Source organism: Doryrhamphus excisus, linkage group LG20, assembly GCF_037039965.1.
Source record: "Doryrhamphus excisus strain RoL-2023G ecotype Guam linkage group LG20, RoL_Dexc_Guam_v1.1, whole genome shotgun sequence".
NCBI classification, from domain to species: Eukaryota; Metazoa; Chordata; class Actinopteri; order Syngnathiformes; family Syngnathidae; genus Doryrhamphus; species Doryrhamphus excisus.
In genome coordinates, this window is record NC_136376.1 from 3,399,617 (window position 1) to 3,419,013 (window position 19,397).

A 19,397-nucleotide genomic window follows, 5' to 3' on the forward strand; every position below is an offset into this window, starting at 1 on the left:
TTTTTTTTATGTGTGTTTTTTCATGCGGAGAAGCCTAATTCCCAATCCCAGCCGTCTCCCAATCAACAGGGCTGAACAAAGACTGGTTTAAGTAGCCGGGCTGCATTAGAAAAGGAAATCAAACATTGAGCTTTGTGGACACTGTAAACAACCTCTGTCACATCCTGATTATGATCTATGGAAAGCTAAGTCCCGCTTTCAAACAAGCAAATAAAACACAACGTCTCTCTTGAGAGAGTGGACTCACAGGGGTGGGGTCGGGGGGGGACCTTACGTCCTCTGGTAGCTTCACTGTGGACAAATAAACGTCAGACGTGATTATTCCTCCCTGTCTCTTCCGGTGGTTCTCAACGGGATTAAAGGCAACGCTGTGATGTGATGGGATTAAGAAAATAAAAGACACTTAAATCCTAAAATCAGCTGTTAGAGAGCTTAAGGGACTCATAGCGAGAATCCACAAAGCAAGTCAAAATAAGAAAAAAAAAGAGAGCTTCTGCTTAAATTAAAAATGAGCGATTAAGCAGATGATAAAAGTTTACGTCACTATAAATAAACCATCAGCTCTGCTTTGTGTGTTTAATGTTGGACTCTTTTACTGTGATGGATGAATGACACTTAGCCATTTTTGAGAGGCTAAATGTGGCCTTCTTTCCTTTTAAGGTTTTTTTATTCTCTATGGGAAAAACCATAATCTTCAAAATAAGATGATAAATACATGGTTTCAATTTTTCGGGAATATTGTAGCTTTGTTTGCAAACGTATCGTATACAAACTTGACAAATTGCACGAGCATGTATAAAAACTTACAGTGCATCCGGAAAGTATTCACAGCGCTTCACTTTTTCTACATTTTGTCATACCGGATATAAATCCGATATATGCGTAAAAATGCGTATATTTTTACGCATTTTTTTACGCATAAATATATGCGTATATGCGTAAAACGGACATTTTCCGGTATACGCATTTCGCTTATATCGGACAAAACCAGTGGGAACAATTGAATCCGATATATCCGAGGTTTACTGTAAATACTTTTTAGACCAATTCCCCAATACCATATAAACTATTCTCCAAAATGCTGCTTTGCAAAAGGACGGTTAGCATAGTTGCTAACATACCAAACTCAGAATCCTTCCTTACTTTCCTTGGCCATTTTTTCTATTTTACCCTCAAAACCGTCCTAAAGTTGTAATAAAGTCTACGCACCTCGGCGGCCATTGCACACCGACGCACGCTTCCACGTCAATGTCAGCAGGTTTCATTTCCTGTTGTTGCTTCACGTTCATTTCCCTTCACCGACTTTGGCCTCGGGGTCTTCTCTCTCTCTCTCTCCTTTGTCATCACTCTGACGGCTACAAGTTCGACTTCTCCTCCGCTTCTTCTGGAACGTCAATCAAAGTCAGCAAAGAGCCATCCAAGACCGGAACAAACTGACGAGTTGGAGATAAATAATATGAAAGTAGACAGACTTAGTGGTCTAAAAGTCAAAATGGACGACGTAAAAAAAAAAAAACAAAAGGGTATTTAAGGTAGCCAATCGCAAGTTGGATCTTCTCTGAAGAGCATCACCTTGGTGGCTTCAAAACAACTGTCAAATGAGAGCAAAGCTTGTCCTACATCGTGGTCTAGGCAGGGTTGGGTAAACAATATTACAATATTAATATTATAATTATAATTAATTATTATAATTAATTATTACTAATAATATAATTATTATAATAATAACAATATTATTTATATTATATATTATTTATATTAATATTATTTATATTATCCAGGGGATAATTATTTTTTTTATCTTTATTAATTATTATTTATCTGTTAAATCTGTCCATTTTTTTCAGGAGCACTTTAAACATCTATTTAAAAATATATTTTTTAAATTTTTATTATGATAAAACACTGACTATTAAAGACTATGTGTATATGTAACATCCATCCATCCATTTTCCTCCGCTTATCCAGGTCCGGGTCGCGGGGGCAGCAGTCTTAGTAGGGAATCCCAGACTTCCCGGTCCCCGGCAACCTGCTCCAGCTCCACCGGGAGAACACCAAGGCGTTCCCAGGCCAGCTGTGAGACATAATCCCTCCAGCGTGTCCTAGGTCTGCCCCGGGGCCTCACCGGGGGAGGCGTCCGGGAGGCATCCGGACTAGATGCCCAAGCCACCTCAACTGACTCCTCTCGATGTGAAGGAGAAGCGGCTCTAGTCTGAGTCCCTCCTGGATGGCTAAAGGTTTAAATACTTTGGAAGCAACCGGCGGACCGAATTCAAACGCTTCATGGGCGGCATGTGGCCCCCGTAGCCGTACTTTGCCCACCCCTGGTGTAGGGGGAAAAATACAAAAGGCTAGATCCGAGAATTCGGATGTCAGGTTCCAGTGTGAGGAACTTGGGACACCACGGGCACGGTTCTAAGTTAAGGAAACATCTCAGCTAAGTTAAGACTCCAAGGATGGTGACAACGGTCAAAGTCAACCCACAGACCAGGTCCAAAGTCCTAATACATGATCTTGGTGCAGGTGGCGTCACGGAAAAATGCGATTGAAACCAAAAAAATGAAAAATATTTGCAGGTTGGTGGGAACGTCGGTGCATGCGGTCCAGACAAAAAGGCCTAAAACCACACCAAGAGCACGAAGACCGGTGTTGCATAAACAGACACGGACATGTCAGAAGAAATAGGTGAATCAGTGTGATGAGAGCCAGCTGTGTAAACATCTAACTGGCTTCCAGCTGTACCATTACAGGGAAGACAAATAGCTGAAGCATCGTTGCAATGTTTCACAGTATAGACCCGCAACGAGAAACAGACCTCCAGCACGCCTTCAAATAAAAAAAAAAAATAAAAAAAAATGGAATCCAATGCTCACAATGGCGTGGAAAAGGAGCACAGGTGCACATCATCTCACTCTCGGGGCTCGCCCTGTAGTGAAGCAGCTGTGTCGCACGGCGGCGTGGAAATGACCTCCTGCTGGGTGATGCTTCCACACCGCCTCCTTCGAAGCTACAAATGCACGACGCCTGCTTAGCGTTATGAGGATGCACTCGGTTGCCATTCCTTATTTAGAAACAGAATTTTACAACCTCCTAAATACTGTTTTTAACATTATTAGAGCTCTCTAAACAGGAAATAACACCCCTACATTCTCCTTCATACATTAGCCAATATAGTAAACATAGTAATAGTAAAGACAGCATCAATAAGACTTAATGTTTTTACTATAGACAGTGGCTATTGATTTGTATATGTAACATTGCTGACACCTAGTGGCCAGTGTGGTGTACTACACACCACATGCGTTTTCTCAATGCCTTATATTTGGATTTTTACATCATTTAGCCGTTTTCATTCATTCATTTATTTTCTACTACTTATCCTCACAAGGTGCTGGAGCCTATCCCAGCGGTACACCCTGGACTGGTGGCCAGCCAATCACAGGGCACATATAGACAAACAACCATTCACACTCACATTCATACCTATGGACAATTTGGAGTCGCTAATTAACCTAGCATGTTTTTGGAATGTGGGAGGAAACCGGAGTACCCGGAGAAAACCCACGCATGCACGGGGAGAACATGCAAACTCCACACAGAGCTGGCCGAGAGTGGAATTGAACCTGGGTCTCAGTTCCAAATGTGAAATTTGTAAATAGTAATGATGTTATATTAGTAAATAAATAGTTTTCATGTAAAACAAAATTTTTTGTGTTGTTTATGCTGGAGCCTATCCCAGCTGAACATGCAAACTCCACACAGAGATGGCCGAGGGTGGAATCGAACACGGGTCACATTCATACCTATGGACAATTTGGAGTCGCTAATTAACCTAGCATGTTTTTGGAATGTGGGAGGAAACCGGAGTACCCGGAGAAAGCCCACGCATGCACGGGGAGAACATGCAAACTCCACACAGAGATGGCCGAGGTTGGAATTGAACCCGGGTCTCCTAGCTGTGAGGTCTGCGCGCTACCCACTTGTCCACCGTGCAGCTTTTAGCCGTTTTTATGCTTGAAGTAAAAAAAAAGATGTAAATTTTGCTAAAACATGCATATGTTTTGAGTAATAATACGACTGAAGTCAGCTGGGATAGGCTCCAGCTTACCCCCACAACCCAGATGAGGATAAGCGGCATAGAAAATGTCTGTATGGATGGAATAAGCCCCATTCAACCACATAACCACATTAATATGATACAATATCATATAACTCTTGACTCCGTATCGGTCTGTTGTAGCGAAGACGTTATTTTACCGCCATATCTACGTTCTTAAGGTTGTGACCGACAGGACGAGATCGTGGGTAGAAGTGGGTACAAAATGAGTTTCCTCCGGGATAAAGAGACCAGGTCTCTCAACTGGCCTGGGAATGTCTCAGGATCCAGTCGGAAAAGAGGAACGTCTGGGATTCCCGTGACCTGACCTTGGTTAAGCGGTAGAATGGATTTTTTAAAAATGTGAGTATATAAAAGTGTATATATATATATATATACATACATATCATAGAAATATTTTTTTCAAATACTACCAAGCCCTCACAATCTCCGTTCGGACTAATTCTGTCCCTGGGACAAATACGACAAAGGAGCGCTGATATCGTGCGGTGAGATAAAGACAATAAGTGTTCCACGTGCACGTCTGTCACAGGGAAAACCTCCCATGGAATCATCTCCATGAAGCTTATTATTATACAATACTTTTACCGTCCGTGATCTGCCAATCTCTGGTACGCCTGATGATTATTCAGCCTCCCGTTGACAGACGCCATGATGAGCCTAACCTGCCCGTCTACAGCGGCATGCTCCGCCTTATTAGCGGCCTCGGTGTGTGCGTGCAACGCCACATGCTGCATGGCTGCGGGCTTCCTTTGTACAAAGAAACCTTCAAACGCATGCAGGGAGATGAAATATTCCGGTGGAATATTGTGGGAATGACAAACAGATGCATTCAGGGAGGTGCATTGATGTGGAAAGCAGCATTTGAAGTCGGCATAGGACTTTAAAAAAAAAAAAAAAAAGCAGTGGCAAATGTTGCGTTGCGCTGGTTTAGGTGTGGAGTGGTGATTTATAACACGGACAGGATGTATGACGTTTGTGTGTGTGCAGCTTTAAGAATTAAAAGCTTCTATTGTTCTCTTTTATTGCGATGCTATGCAACTTTGTGGCCATGCTATTATTATTGTTTACGTACGTATGTGCTCTATAGACAAGGACAAACAGGTACCGACTTCCACAATGCAGATTCCACTTCCACACACACTGACCAACTGCAAACGGGTTGGTGCTGGCTTTGGATTTGGGGGATGAAAACTTCCCACAATGCATCTGAAGACCACTCATGTTGTTCATTCATTTATTTGAAACTTCCCTATGTTCTACTGTGAATTACTAAAGAACGGAAAAAGGTAAAAACAGACTTTTTTTTTTGATGACCGATGAGAATCGAACCTTTCTTTTGGTCTACACAGCCTAAGAACTAAATATTCAGTGTCATTCAGTGTCATTCAGTGTCATATTCAAAATAATCCAATATGGCCGAAACCAAGAGCGACGTCATTTTTATTTATTTATTTTTAACATTATTAGAGCTCTCTAGACAGGAAATAACACCCCTACAGTCTCCTTCATACATTAGCCAATATAGTAGTAACAGTAAAGACAGTAAAGGCATCAATAAGACTTAATATTTTTACTATAGGCAGTGGCTATTGATTTGTATACGTAACATTGCTGACACCTAGTGGCCAGTGTGGTATACTACATACCACATGGGTTTTCTCAATGCTTTATATTTGGATTTTACATCATTTAGCCGTTTTCATTCATTCATTCATCTTCTATCGATAATCCTCACAAGGGTGGCAGGGGTGCTGGAGCCTATCCCAGCTGTCTTCAGGCGAGAGGCTCTCTAAACAGGAAATAACACCCCTACATTCTCCTTCATACATTAGCCAATATAGTAAACATAGTAATAGTAAGACTGAATATTTTTACTATAGGCAGTGGCAATTGATTTGTATACGTAACATTGCTGACATCTAGTGGCCAGTGTGGTGTACTACATACCGCATGCGTTTTCTCAATGCCTTATATTTGGATTTTACATCATTTAGCCGTTTTCATTCATTCATTCATTTTCTACCGATAATCCTCACAAGGTGCTGGAGCCTATCCCAGCTGTCTTCGAGCAAGAGGCAGGGTACACCCTGGACTGGTGGCCAGCCAATCACAGTGCACATATAGACAAACAACCATTCACACTCACATTCATACCTACGGACAATTTGGAGTCGCTAATTAACCTAGCATGTTTTTGGAATGTGGGAGGAAACCCTAGTACCCGGAGAAAAACCCACGCATGCACGGGGAGAACATGCAAACTCCACACGGAGATAGCCGAAGGTGGAATCGAACCCAGGTCTCAGTTCCAAATGTGAAATTTGTAAATAGTAATGATGTTATATTAATAAATAAATAGTTATTTTCATGTAAAACAACCATTTTGGTGTTGTTTATGCTGGAGCCTATCCCAGCTGTCTACGGGCGAGAGGCGGCGTACACCCTGGACTGGTCGCCAGCCAATCACAGGGCACATATAGACAAACAACCATTCACACTCACATTCATACCTATGGACAATTTGGAGTCGCTAATTAACCTAGCATGTTTTTGGAATGTGGGAGGAAACCGGAGTACCCGGAGAAAACCCACGCATGCACGGGAAGAACATGCAAACTTCCGAGGGTGGAATTGAACCCGGGTCTCCTCGCTGTGAGGTTTGTGCGCTAACCACTCGAACACCGTGCAGCCATCTTTGTAACATTTAAAAAAATACTTTTAATGACATAAATGTTTTCATTTATTGTTGTGCGGTCACATGACTTTTAAATTTACGATTCGGCGTGATGGCGCCATCTGTTGACAGCCATCAAAATACTTGTTGATGTGAAAAATATTGGTCTTTTAGTTTGACTTAGCAGAAGTTAGACTGAGCCCAGATCCAATATTGGCACGCTTGTTTACCCAACATCTCCAAAGCTTCTCCAAAGCTGACTGGCGTGACATGACGACAGTGTGAAAAATAACAGAAGTGCATGCGAAGCGGAAAGCCTGCAGGGATTCGACTCAAATGTAACATTTCCATACAAACGTGCTGCACCGCATGCATGAGAAAGCTTCAAAAAAAAAAAAAAATTTTTTTTTCTTCCCCTTAAATGCTTCTTTTTTCCCTCCGCTGTCATCCTTCCCTGTCGCTGCCCAGACGTCTCGCTCGATTTGCTTCTCGACAAAGTCAGGGTGACGCTGGGGGAATGGTGATTCATGTGGAATATTTGACTGCTCTTTTATGCTTTCTTTGTCTGGACTTAGTAAATAAATCAATAACAAATCAGCCTCATTTCTTACCGCTGCTCCCCACTGATGGATGCTGGGTCAATCCTCATAAAAAGATGAATCATAAGTGATGATGGACCACTCGTGTTATAGTGTGCTTGTACGTGGACAGTGTATTTATTATTCATGAACGTGGTTACAAACCATATTGATCATACTACGCATTGATTTGGAAATTAAAACCAACCACGCTAATAATTTTTCTTCCTTTTCACTCCTGCCAACACAAAATGTATACATTTTATTTTTATTATTGGAATTCACTTCCATAAAATAGTCTTAATGATATTAACTCCGGCTGCACAGTGGTTGAGTGGTTAGTGCACAGGCCACACAGCTGGGATAACCGAGTTCGATTCCACCCTCGGCCATCTCTGTGTGGAGTTTGCATGTTCATTTTGTACCCCGCCTCTCGCCCAAAGACAGCTGGGATAGGCTCCAGCACCCCCACCCCCCGCGAACCTTGTGAGGAAAAGCCGTAGAAAATGAATGAATGTTACAAAGATGATAAAAATATGGTTAAAAAAGGCCCTCGTCAGGCAAGAGGCGGGGTACACCCTGGACTGATGGCCAGCCAATCACAGGGCACATATAGACAAACAACCATTCACACTCACATTCATACCTATGGACAATTTGGAGTCACCAATTAAAGTTTAATTTAGTATAATGATAAAACAACTAAATCTAGAATGACAGTAGATTTGGGAATGTTAAATATTAAAGAAATATTATGGGAAGAACATGTAGTATGAAGATTCATTCATTCATTCATTCATTTTCTACCGCTTATCCTCACAAGAGTCGCGGGGGTGCTGGAGCCTATCCCAGCTGTCTTCGGGCGAGAGGCGGGGTACACCCTGGACTGGTGGCCAGCCAATCACAGGGCACATATAGACAAACAACCATTCACACTCACATTCATACCTATGGACAATTTGGAGTCGCCAATTAAAGTTTAATTTAGTATAATGATAAAACAACTAAATCTAGAATGACAGTAGATTTGGGAATGTTAAATATTAAAGAAATATTATGGGAAGAACATGTAGTATGAAGATTCATTCATTCATTCATTTTCTACCGATTATCCTCACAAGAGTCGCGGGGGTGCTGGAGCCTATCCCAGCTGTCTTCGGGCGAGAGGCGGGGTACACCCTGGACTGGTGGCCAGCCAATCACAGGGCACATATAGACAAACAACCATTCACACTCACATTCATACCTATGGACAATTTGGAGTCGCCAATTAAAGTTTAATTTAGTATAATGATAAAACAACTAAATCTAGAATGACAGTAGATTTGGGAATGTTAAATATTAAAGAAATATTATGGGAAGAACATGTAGTATGAAGATTCATTCATTCATTCATTTTCTACCGATTATCCTCACAAGAGTCGCGGGGGTGCTGGAGCCTATCCCAGCTGTCTTCGGGCGAGAGGCGGGGTACACCCTGGACTGGTGGCCAGCCAATCACAGGGCACATATAGACAAACAACCATTCACACTCACATTCATACCTATGGACAATTTGGAGTCATACAAACTCCACAAAGAGATGCCCGAGCGGAAAATCGAACCCGATGTTCTGACTGTGTGGCCATCATGCTAACCACTCATACACCGTAAACAACGCTTAAAAATATATATTTAAAAATTGAAACCAAAAAGTTCCATATACTAAAACACAAGAAAGTGGGGAATTGAACCCGTCGGCATGCATGATGTCACATTACTTCAGGTCTAACTGTTGGTTTTTTTTTTGGTGTATGGATCATCACTTTTTATAAAAGTTAATCTGAAGTGCTTAGGCATGGCATCTTTGTCGTCACCGTAGATTTATTGTCTTTTATGGCAAATGTTAACTTATTTTTACGCTTGTATGACATTTAATTATGAACATTTCTCCTTCTCATTCAGTTATTTCCTATGAGAAAACATCTTTGAGCTTCATATCTGTGATGTCCATAAATCACCTTTGCCCCCCACCTGACCTTTGCCCCTACAACACACACGGTGGACTTGTGCGTGCACCGCTGTGTGCTGAACATACACAATATCCTAAGACAAACACGGAGCGGCGCTGTTAAGGGCTGTAAAGTGACGGCCGTGTCGCTGCCGTGCTTACGAGCGCTAGGAAAGGTTAGAGCGTGTAAAGCTACACACATGCTCACTTTGTTATGGACGCAATATCACAATATCAGCACGGGACCACAATCAGGCAATGCACAGTATTAAATGTAATAACATTAATAGGAAAATATCATAAAGTATTTGAAATATGTACATATATAATATATATATATATATATATTTTTTTTTTTAAATAAATACATATTTTATATATATTTTTAAATACATATATATATTATATATTTTTAAATAAATATATATATATTATATATATTTAAAATATATATATACATATATATTTTAAATAAATGAAATAGTATATCATGAAAAGTATACAGTATATACAATGATATATTGTATATGAGAAAATTACAATGAGAAAATTACATATGCACTTGAATTATATCGAATACGGAAAATCTTTTAAAAAAATCTATAAAAATGATTATAAAATAATATATTGGTTAATATTATATATACTTTATTTATAAATTAGATGCATAATTATATTATCCCATTACATATCTAATTATTATTATATGTTTTGGGGAATTTGTTGTGATTCATTGGATAGATATGGATGACAATATTTTACAACAATATTAAAATTCTAATATATATATATATATATATGTATATGTATACTGTATAAATAAATAAAATATTTAATTAATTATGTAAAAATTACTTAATTAATTAATTAAAAATAATTAATTAAAAAAATAATAATTAAAAAATAATTTCACAAGTTAAAAATGCATTTTAAATTATATATACAATGATATATATATATACGATGTGATTTTTTTTAATACTACATTATATTTGAAAAATATTCTATATAATTTTATACATTACAAACATTACAAAAATGACATCTAATAATTATTATATATATTTCAGTGAATTTACAAGTGTATTCGGTTAAAAAAAACGACAAAAAAAGACCACCATGTTTATATGTGCCTTTCAAAGGAAAGCCAGCAAGAGTTGGAGTTCGAGTCTGACAGCTTTCTATCTGGCCTAAATGTCTCCATTAGCATCAATCAGCAGTCCGGTCCACCCCCCCCCACCCCTTCCACTGAAGACATTAAAAGGACAGCTACAAGGGGGGCTTCATTGTTTTAATTATGGCAGCCAAAGGCCCGCACTTGTGCCGTCTAAAGATAGACGACCCGCTCGGCTGTGAAAGTGGATTATGCAGGCTTTAACATCAAGACCGGCTCTAACCAAACCCAATGGGGGGATGTTGGCCCGTCTGTTTGACCAGCTGACTCCTGTAAAATAGCAATCAGTGGCTCCTATGGCTCTAGACGCTAGAAGTGCTCCGGTGGTGCCAGGCGGCGCTCGGGTGGCCTTGGGGAGGAGGGGACCGGGGAGGGGGGTGGATGTCTCCACGACAGACAACAGCCGGGATTACTCTGCCGGTCACGCAAGCATGATAATAAACATATTGTTAAATCAATAGCTCTACTGTTAGCCTTGGTATCTCTGTAAAGACACAATATGCTATGGAACGTTATGCAATCGGGTCAAAGGATGGCGATAACTGCAGCGTACGCCGCCACCATTCTTAAACAATCTACACTGGTGTACAGCATCAGGTCCAACATGTTGATTTTGATGTAAAGTCAACACAAAATGCATAATCTGAAATGACCTGATTGCACACAGAAATGCTGCAAAATAGAAATGCTGCTCACGATCGACAGCGAGCAAGTGCAACAAAATGAAAACACAACACATCCACGGCAAGCTAACGTAAATAAATCAACAACTGAGCGCTACACATAACACCTAACTTAAAACTGTTAGTTCCAAATGCCCGCAAGGCATGCTGGGTAGTCCAGTTGCAACAACAATACGAACCTGATTGCACACAGAAATGCTGCAAAATAGAAATGCTGCTCACGATCGACAGCGAGCAAGTGCAACAAAATGAAAACACAACACATCCACGGCAAGCTAACGTAAATAAATCAACAACTGAGCGCTACACATAACACCTAACTTAAAACTGTTAGTTCCAAATGCCCGCAAGGCATGCTGGGTAGTCCAGTTGCAACAACAATACGAACCTGATTGCACACAGAAATGCTGCAAAATAGAAATGCTGCTCACGATCGACAGCGAGCAAATGCAATAAAAATGAAAACACAACACATCCACGGCAAGCTAACGTGAATAAATCAACAACTGTGCGCTACACATAACACCAAACGCTAAACTGTTAGTTCCAAATACCCGCAAGGCATGCTGGGTAGTCCAGTTGCAACAACAATATGAACCATCAAGCGTACGACCATCATGTTGGAGCTCCGTGTCATGGAATGTTGGAAAACTGTCATGAGGCAGTACATGTTGGAATTCATGTTTTTCTCAGTGAACCACAGCTCCCCCAGTCCCAGCAGCACTCATGCATAACATAGGTGTCCAAAGTGCGGCCCCTGAATGTTTTTTTTAGTAACATTATGAGGGAAAATGTAAATTTAGTAGCTTGGGCTTGAAATATTATAGGAAAAATGTGCATAAAGAAACAAAATAAAGTAAAATTAGGCTCAGGAAAGTTATTATATTAATATTAATTATATATCAATATATATCAATTATATATTAATTTTAATAATAATATATTAATTATTTAAATTATTAATTAATATTATAATAATATCATATTAGACCAGTCCAGGGTGTACCCCGCCTCTCGCCCAAAGACACCTGGGATAGGCTCCAGCACCCCCGCGACCCTCGTGAGGAAAAAGCGGTAGAAAATGAATGAATGAATGATTAAAATTATTCATTAATATTATAATATCATATTAGACCAGTCCAGGGTGTACCCCGCCTCTCGCCCGAAGACAGCTGGGATAGGCTCCAGCACCCCCGCGACCCTCGTGAGGAAAAGTGGTAGAAAATGAATGAATTATATCATATTATGGGAATAAAGTCATACTATATTATGAAAAGAAAATTTCCAAATACGACTTATGAAGATGGAAAATGAATAAAAACAACAGAAGAGGGCCGCACGGTGGATTAGTGGTTAGCATGTCAGGAGATCTGTAAAATGAAATCCCATGTCGGGCATCTCTGAACATGCATGTTCTCCCCGTGTGCGGTACTCCGCTTTCCTCCCACATTCCAAAATCTAATCCAATCTGTCTAAATGTGCCACCAAGCCAGCTGGGATAGGCTCCAGCATACTCATGAAGAGACGGATGGATGATTTCTTGCAATTATATGTATACATATGCAGGAACATATTGCATCTTCATGTTTTCCTATGCGGGAAGCCATCCCAGCCCAAACCCATTCCTGCAACACCATCACCCAAAAAAAGACACATTGTTCCACTTTGGAGTTTGATGCCGTTGTCAAACTCCCACTGCAACCAGCACAGGAAAATATTCCCAACCGTAGCAGAGATGGCATTCCCATCAACAGCATCCGCACACATGCAAAGCACATACCGGATGTACAGTACACACTACTGTACGAGGTGGAAGCCCCCATAGGCTTCCTGCGTGGTGACCATCTATGGGCATCGCAAATACACCGCAAACGTGCGTCCTGCGGCATCATTTTACGCAACAGGACACTGTTTAAGTGCACTTTTTTAGCATCATTCCGCAACTTGTATTAATAAAAAAAAGCGACAATGGAACTTTTAACTTGCCTCAAGAAGAAAAATCACTCAGGACTCGAACGGGAGCGCTGGGGATAAGTGGACAATCCAAAATGGAACCGGGTTCTCTCGGGTGCTGCAGTCCGAGTCCACTCACACCATGCCGATGAGGATGAGGATGAGGAGGATGGTTGGGCACCTTCTGCCGCCTCTGCGAGCAGCACATTGGAGCCAAGCAGCAGCAGGAGGAGGAGGAGGACCACGGAGAGGATGTCCGAAGGCGCACGGAAAGAGAGAGTGCGCCATGATTGGGCAGCGAGGTGGTGACGCGTCTGCAGGTGACTCCTCCGCCGAATAAATAGTCCACGCCAATAAACGATCCAATCCGGTAAATAATCGAAATTATACTCATAATATCTTTAAAAACGGTGCTAATTTGTTATCAGCTCATATTAATTGGCTGAATATTTATCTTTTATGTCTAAAAAGGAAAGTTTTATTGAGATGCGGAAGTTGGTGCAGGTGTACCTAATTAAGTCTCCTGTGAGTCTATACGAAAAATATTAATATCTATTCAAAATGTAAGCAAAAGCATGTATGGGTATTTAAATCAGTAATACTATTTGCCCCAATGGCTGCACAGGACACAAAAGTCAAGTAAATGAGTTAGTTTAGTTGAGTTAATTGGACTAAGCACAGGTGTTTTGATACTTAATTACCTGTGATGTCTTTACAAAGATCCTTTATATGACACGAACACACTGCTGCAACACTAGTCAAAGATCCTCTATGATAGGGGTGTCTGTTGCTGTGAGGTCTGAGGCGCTAACCACTCGACCACCGTGCAGCCGAGTCATATAATACATAGTATATAATATAATATATAAGTCGTATAATGAGTCATATAATATTCATTCATTTTCTACCGCTTATCCGAACAAGGGTCGCAGTGGGTGCTGGAGCCTATCCCAGCTGTCTTCAGGCGAGAGGCGGGGTACACCCTGGACTGGTGGCCAGCCAATCACAGGGCACATATAGACAAACAACCATTCACACTCACATTCATACCTATGGATAATTTGGAGTCACGCTAACCACTTAATCACCGTGCAGCCGAGTCATATAATATATACAATATAATATATATGTCATATAATGAGTCATATAATATAAATATTATAATATATATATGTAATTTCATGAGGTTTTGGATGCTCTGCACACTCAATTTTTCGGTTTCATTCAACTGACATCAATGCGATCCGGACTTCCTTATCAGGGCTGCAGATTGCCTGCACTTAGTAAACGCGGACTTACATACACGGAAGTCCTCGGGAGCGTTTGGGATTGTGGCGTACCTAGACAAGGGCCGAGGGTGAAGACAATTTGGGAATTGTGTATTTGGGAAGTCCATCTGGAAGATCTAGAAAGCTGCCTGTGCGGGTTATTGTGTGTAGCTGCTCTATAGGAGTCCACAATGCAATATAAAAAGTGGGGTTAAGGTAAAGGTTAAGGCAGGGGGGTCTACAACAACATGGCCGATAAAAATGCACACACACACAAAAATTGCTAAATCTAATTTTATGTAAAGGTATAAATTTTGGAAATATGGGCCATTATTTAGTTAGAGTTTTGTATATTTAATACGAACAGTGGTCCTTGAACACACCTTGTAACAAACTCCAGGCTCCTACTGGTGGATTTCATGCTATTTTTCATTTCACAATTAATCAAAATGTGCATTATGTGAATGTGCTTATGTCACATTCACATAAGCCCCCACGCCCAAATAGCTGTCCTTGGTGATGCCTGCTGGTAAACAGCAGCTCGTAAGCCAAATTTTAGCTCACAGTTCAAAGCAAAAAATGTGTCGAGACACAAAAAAACTGGTTAGTTGGGACTCTGGTATGTCGATTTATGATTTCTACATTAAGGCCGATTTAGGGTGAATGAGAACAAAAAGCAAATGAAAAATGAATGATGAATCAATCAAGTGTTTTGACAGCTGCCTGTGATGTACTTACAAACATTTCCACGGATCTTTTTCTTGTCTTTTTTTGCCACCGACACAAATGGAGAGCTAATCCCAGCAGGAATGTGTATAAGCCAATTACATCTGGCTGCAGGCGAGGACCTAACCAATGTGAAGGCCTCGTGGAGCTTCCTGCTCAGCCTCACTGCACACTTCCCGTTGCCTGCACGCACACACGCTATATTTCGGAGAAAACACACACACACACACACACAGGAGCGTCACAGGCATGCATGAATGGGACATGCTGACATTTCCATGCTTGTCTTGGATATGTAAAGTTACATAATAGGGTCTTCTGCTGCGGAGGAGAAAGATGCTGATCCCGGCGAATGGACTTCTGAGGCACCTAGAAGTAGAATAAACACAGACGGCAAATACCAAGTTAAGATTTATGGACAAAAATATATACCGAGGACACAAACTCGCCTTTTTTCTACAAAGCCGCTCCACTTTCCTGCAATTTCACACCGTCTGACTTTGGGAGAGCTGCATGAACACACTGATAACCGAGACGCTGTGTCGAGGCCACCGGTCCACCCTCACCTTGACGGCCTCCTCCTCCTCCTCCTCCTCCTCCACATCTTCCACCGCCAATCTTGAGAGTGTCAAGAGAACATCAGATGGCCACGAAAGAAGTTTTGCTCCGCTTGACGCGGAAAAGTGTGTGGATATTACACCCAAAGAGACGCTACTCGTGTTGAACTTTTTCCACTGAGGGTCACATGACAAATGAAAGGATGCAAGGGCCAATTTTATATTTATTTCAAGAAAACATCACAGCTTTGTGACATAGGTGAAAATGCTTATTATTAGCATTAACTTCACTCTTTTTCTCCAATTTTTTGTTTGGGAAATATTATCTTTATTTTTCAACTTTTTCAACAATTTTCTCCTTGTAATAAAATGACTTTATTCACATAATATTTTTACTTTATTATAATATTATAAAATTTGTTATAATATTTAATATTAAATAATATATATAATAATAATACAAATATAATATATAATATTTACTTTATCATAATATTATACCTTTTTCCCAACATAATTAAAATAAAAATTAAATAATGAAATAATACAAAATAAAAAGAAATAAAATAAATAATGAATAATGATAAATGAATAATACAATAAATAAATAATACAAATAAGTAAATTTAAAAGAAAAATTCTCATAAAATTGGCACTTTCTCTCTTTTGCCAACTTTTTCAACATTTGTCTTGTAAATTTTTTTCTCGTAATTTTGACTTTATTTCTATAATAATTTAACTTTATTTTTGTAATGTAAATTCTCATTATTATAAATTTTTCCCAACTGAATTGTGTAAAAATTTCAACATCAGGTTTATGCTACTTTTCATCATAATATTAGGTTATTGTCATAAAATTCAAACTTTTTTCTCTGAATATTTGGACTTTATTTGTCAAGTTATTGCAATTTATTAAATTTTTTGCTGTTTGATTTTTTGATTTTTTTTAGTTTTCGTTTAGTCTTGTTTATCATTTCTATTGTGTCGTGGGCCAAAGAAAAATAAGCTGTGAGCCGCAAACGACCCACGGGCCACACTTTAGCGATGGGCGCTGCTGCATGTTATCAACATTCATGACATTTGTAGACGTTAAAAATGATTTGAATCAACATGAAATTTCAAAAATAGTCGAGTATCGAAGTATCGAAAATTTGTCGATACTGGCCCATTCGGTTTTGCAGCCTGCAGTCAAAGAGTATTTACGGTGAAAGTCTGCCTGCTTCAAACTGCATGTATTCCCGTAGCAGGACCAAAAAAGCCTTCCACCTTCCATTGCCACTAATATGTTGTTCCCGGAGCGACACAGCGAAAAGCACTCGTCTTTGATTTCCTGCAGCAGCCGAGCGAGCCGAGCGAGCCGAGGTGCTGCCCGAACGTGCGCTTGGAACGCTCCACGTGTGTGCACGCAGCGTGTGAATAGCACCCACGTGTTGAATTATCCCGGCCTGTACCTCATCAGGTGCTCGCACTCCATCAGCTTCAGCTTCGCCTCCCGCCTTATATGGTCGTCTCCTCATGCCACTCTTCACACCAATAAAAAGGCTCTCATCCTCTCGCTTGCTGCGTACGTACGAGTCTGACCTTCATCACCGCGGGACTTCTTCTCTTGGTGCACATGCACGGAAGGAGACTGAAGTGGCTCGACGAGTTCCATAGTCTGAGTTCCTGCATGGTGGAAAACCACAACACTCGTCAAAGATCTTCTATATGACAAGAGTACTCACCTGTGGGTTGGGACTTAAAAGCGGGTGGGGCAAAAGTTATAGTTTTATGGGAGTCAAAAGTCAAAATAGTATACTATTTTCTGTTACAGTATATTATAATATATTATAGTATACTATTCTATCTAGCATATAATATTAAATATTAAATATTAAATATTAAATATTAAATATTAAATATTAAATATTAAATATTAAATATTAAATATTAAATATTAAATATTAAATATTAAATATTAAATATTAATATTAAATATTTGATGTCAATATTTTTGATTTTATATTAAATATTTTATATTAATATTAAATAAAAATTAAATAAATAATTAAATAATAATAATAATAAATAATAAAGCGGGTGGGGCAAAAGTTATAGTATTATGGGAATAAAGTCAAAATAGTATACTATATTCTGTTATAGTATATTATAATATACTATAGTATACTATTCTATCTAGCATAGAATATTAAATATCTAATATTTTACATTACTATTAAATAATAATTAAATAAATAATTAAATAATAAAACGGGTGGGGCAAAAGTTATACTATTATGGGAATAAAGTCAAAATAGTATACTATTTTCTGTTATAGTATATTATAATATACTATAGTATACTATTCTATCTAGCATAGAATATTAATATTAAATATTAAATTTAAATATTACATATTATGAAAATTATGTGGGTCGCACGGTGGACAAGTGGTTAGCACATTGGCCACACAGTCAGGAGATCGGGAAGACACCCATTATAATTCATGTATTGACTTGTAAAACAGCTGTATGTTACATTTGTACTTATTAGCCTGTACAATTAATAAAGGTTATTTGATGGGTCCAGTTTGACCCTGGAACAGACTAGCTCTTCTTCCCATATATTGCATCCGGTGCTTCCTATGCTATGTTGTGATGTTGGCCGGACAACAGCATCCAAATTTCCATCTTTGGACGCGTCCACTGAGCCGCTTTACAACCTTCGCAAGATGTCCAATTCCTCTTCATTAAATCGGAGCAGCTGCTGAAGCCCACCGAGGAGCGACGGCACCGCCAGGCCCGCTTCTCCACCGGACCATCTGCCGCTCGTCAGCAGCCTGTTGGAACAAAGGCCAGATTATCAAGAGTTTTTAATGACGACTGCGGCATTAGCTAATTAATAAACATCATCAGCTTTATGGATCATCCCGTCTAGTTATCTTGTCTGGAAGAGCATGATCTCAAGGTCAAAGAACGACCCCAAATATTCTCTTTGTTGACACATAGACACACAAGATGGACCAAAAGCATCCTTGAGGAAACATCAGCGCTTCCCTAATCCAGCAACACCAAGTCAGTGTTACAATACTGCAAAGCGATCAGCGGAAAAAAAATTCAAACAGAAAATGGCCGACCACTGCAAATCGGAGGTCGGGCGGTTCAAAGCGCTCTTGGGATGAGCGTGCGCCCGCGTGATAAGGAACGGGAGCGTGCCACAGCGAGGAAACAAAAGCAGAAAAACAAAAAGGCAAGGATGGATCGCCGCAGACGCAGCCTCACTTCGGACTTTTGAGGCCTTATAAGTCCTGGATGAAACCACAAGACCATCATCCTTTTTGCCTCCGCAGCAGATTCTTGGCTGAGCTCTGCGATGACACATCCAGATGTTCACAGGCTTTCTTGGATGATGAAGATAAGCAAAAGGAGGAGATGGGCTAAGATGAGAACTTAAGAGGCGTGCGTGCGTCCACCTACGGTATATATCTCCATATACACTCATCATGATGACGAAGGAGGAGAACATCTGGTTGTTAGCTCCTGGTGCTGGACTCATCAAGATCAAGTCAGGATGGATGCTGGATCATGGAGCATTGGAACATTACAAAGCATACGCCATGTGATGGACATCTTACAGGTTGGATTCAAAGCCTTGATTGACAGATGCAATAACGCTGTCTGGTAACCATCACCCTT

At 39.9% G+C, this 19,397-nt stretch overlaps 1 protein-coding gene across 2 annotated transcripts in view; it reads right to left on the reverse strand.

Moving 5' to 3' along the window:
- Positions 1–15,552, reverse strand: part of chrm3a (cholinergic receptor, muscarinic 3a) — an 88,443-nt gene extending 72,891 nt beyond the window's left edge. The window contains exons 1-3 of one of the 2 annotated variants that reach the window (XM_078787435.1): positions 15,472–15,552; positions 15,179–15,364; positions 13,206–13,365 (exon numbers count right to left, since the gene is read on the reverse strand). The gene's annotated coding sequence lies outside the window, so the exon portion shown is untranslated. Of the gene's footprint in view, positions 1–13,205; positions 13,366–15,178 lie in introns of both variants that reach the window. The other variant, XM_078787434.1, reaches the window with a different exon arrangement.
- Positions 15,553–19,397: the final 3,845 nt, after the last annotated feature.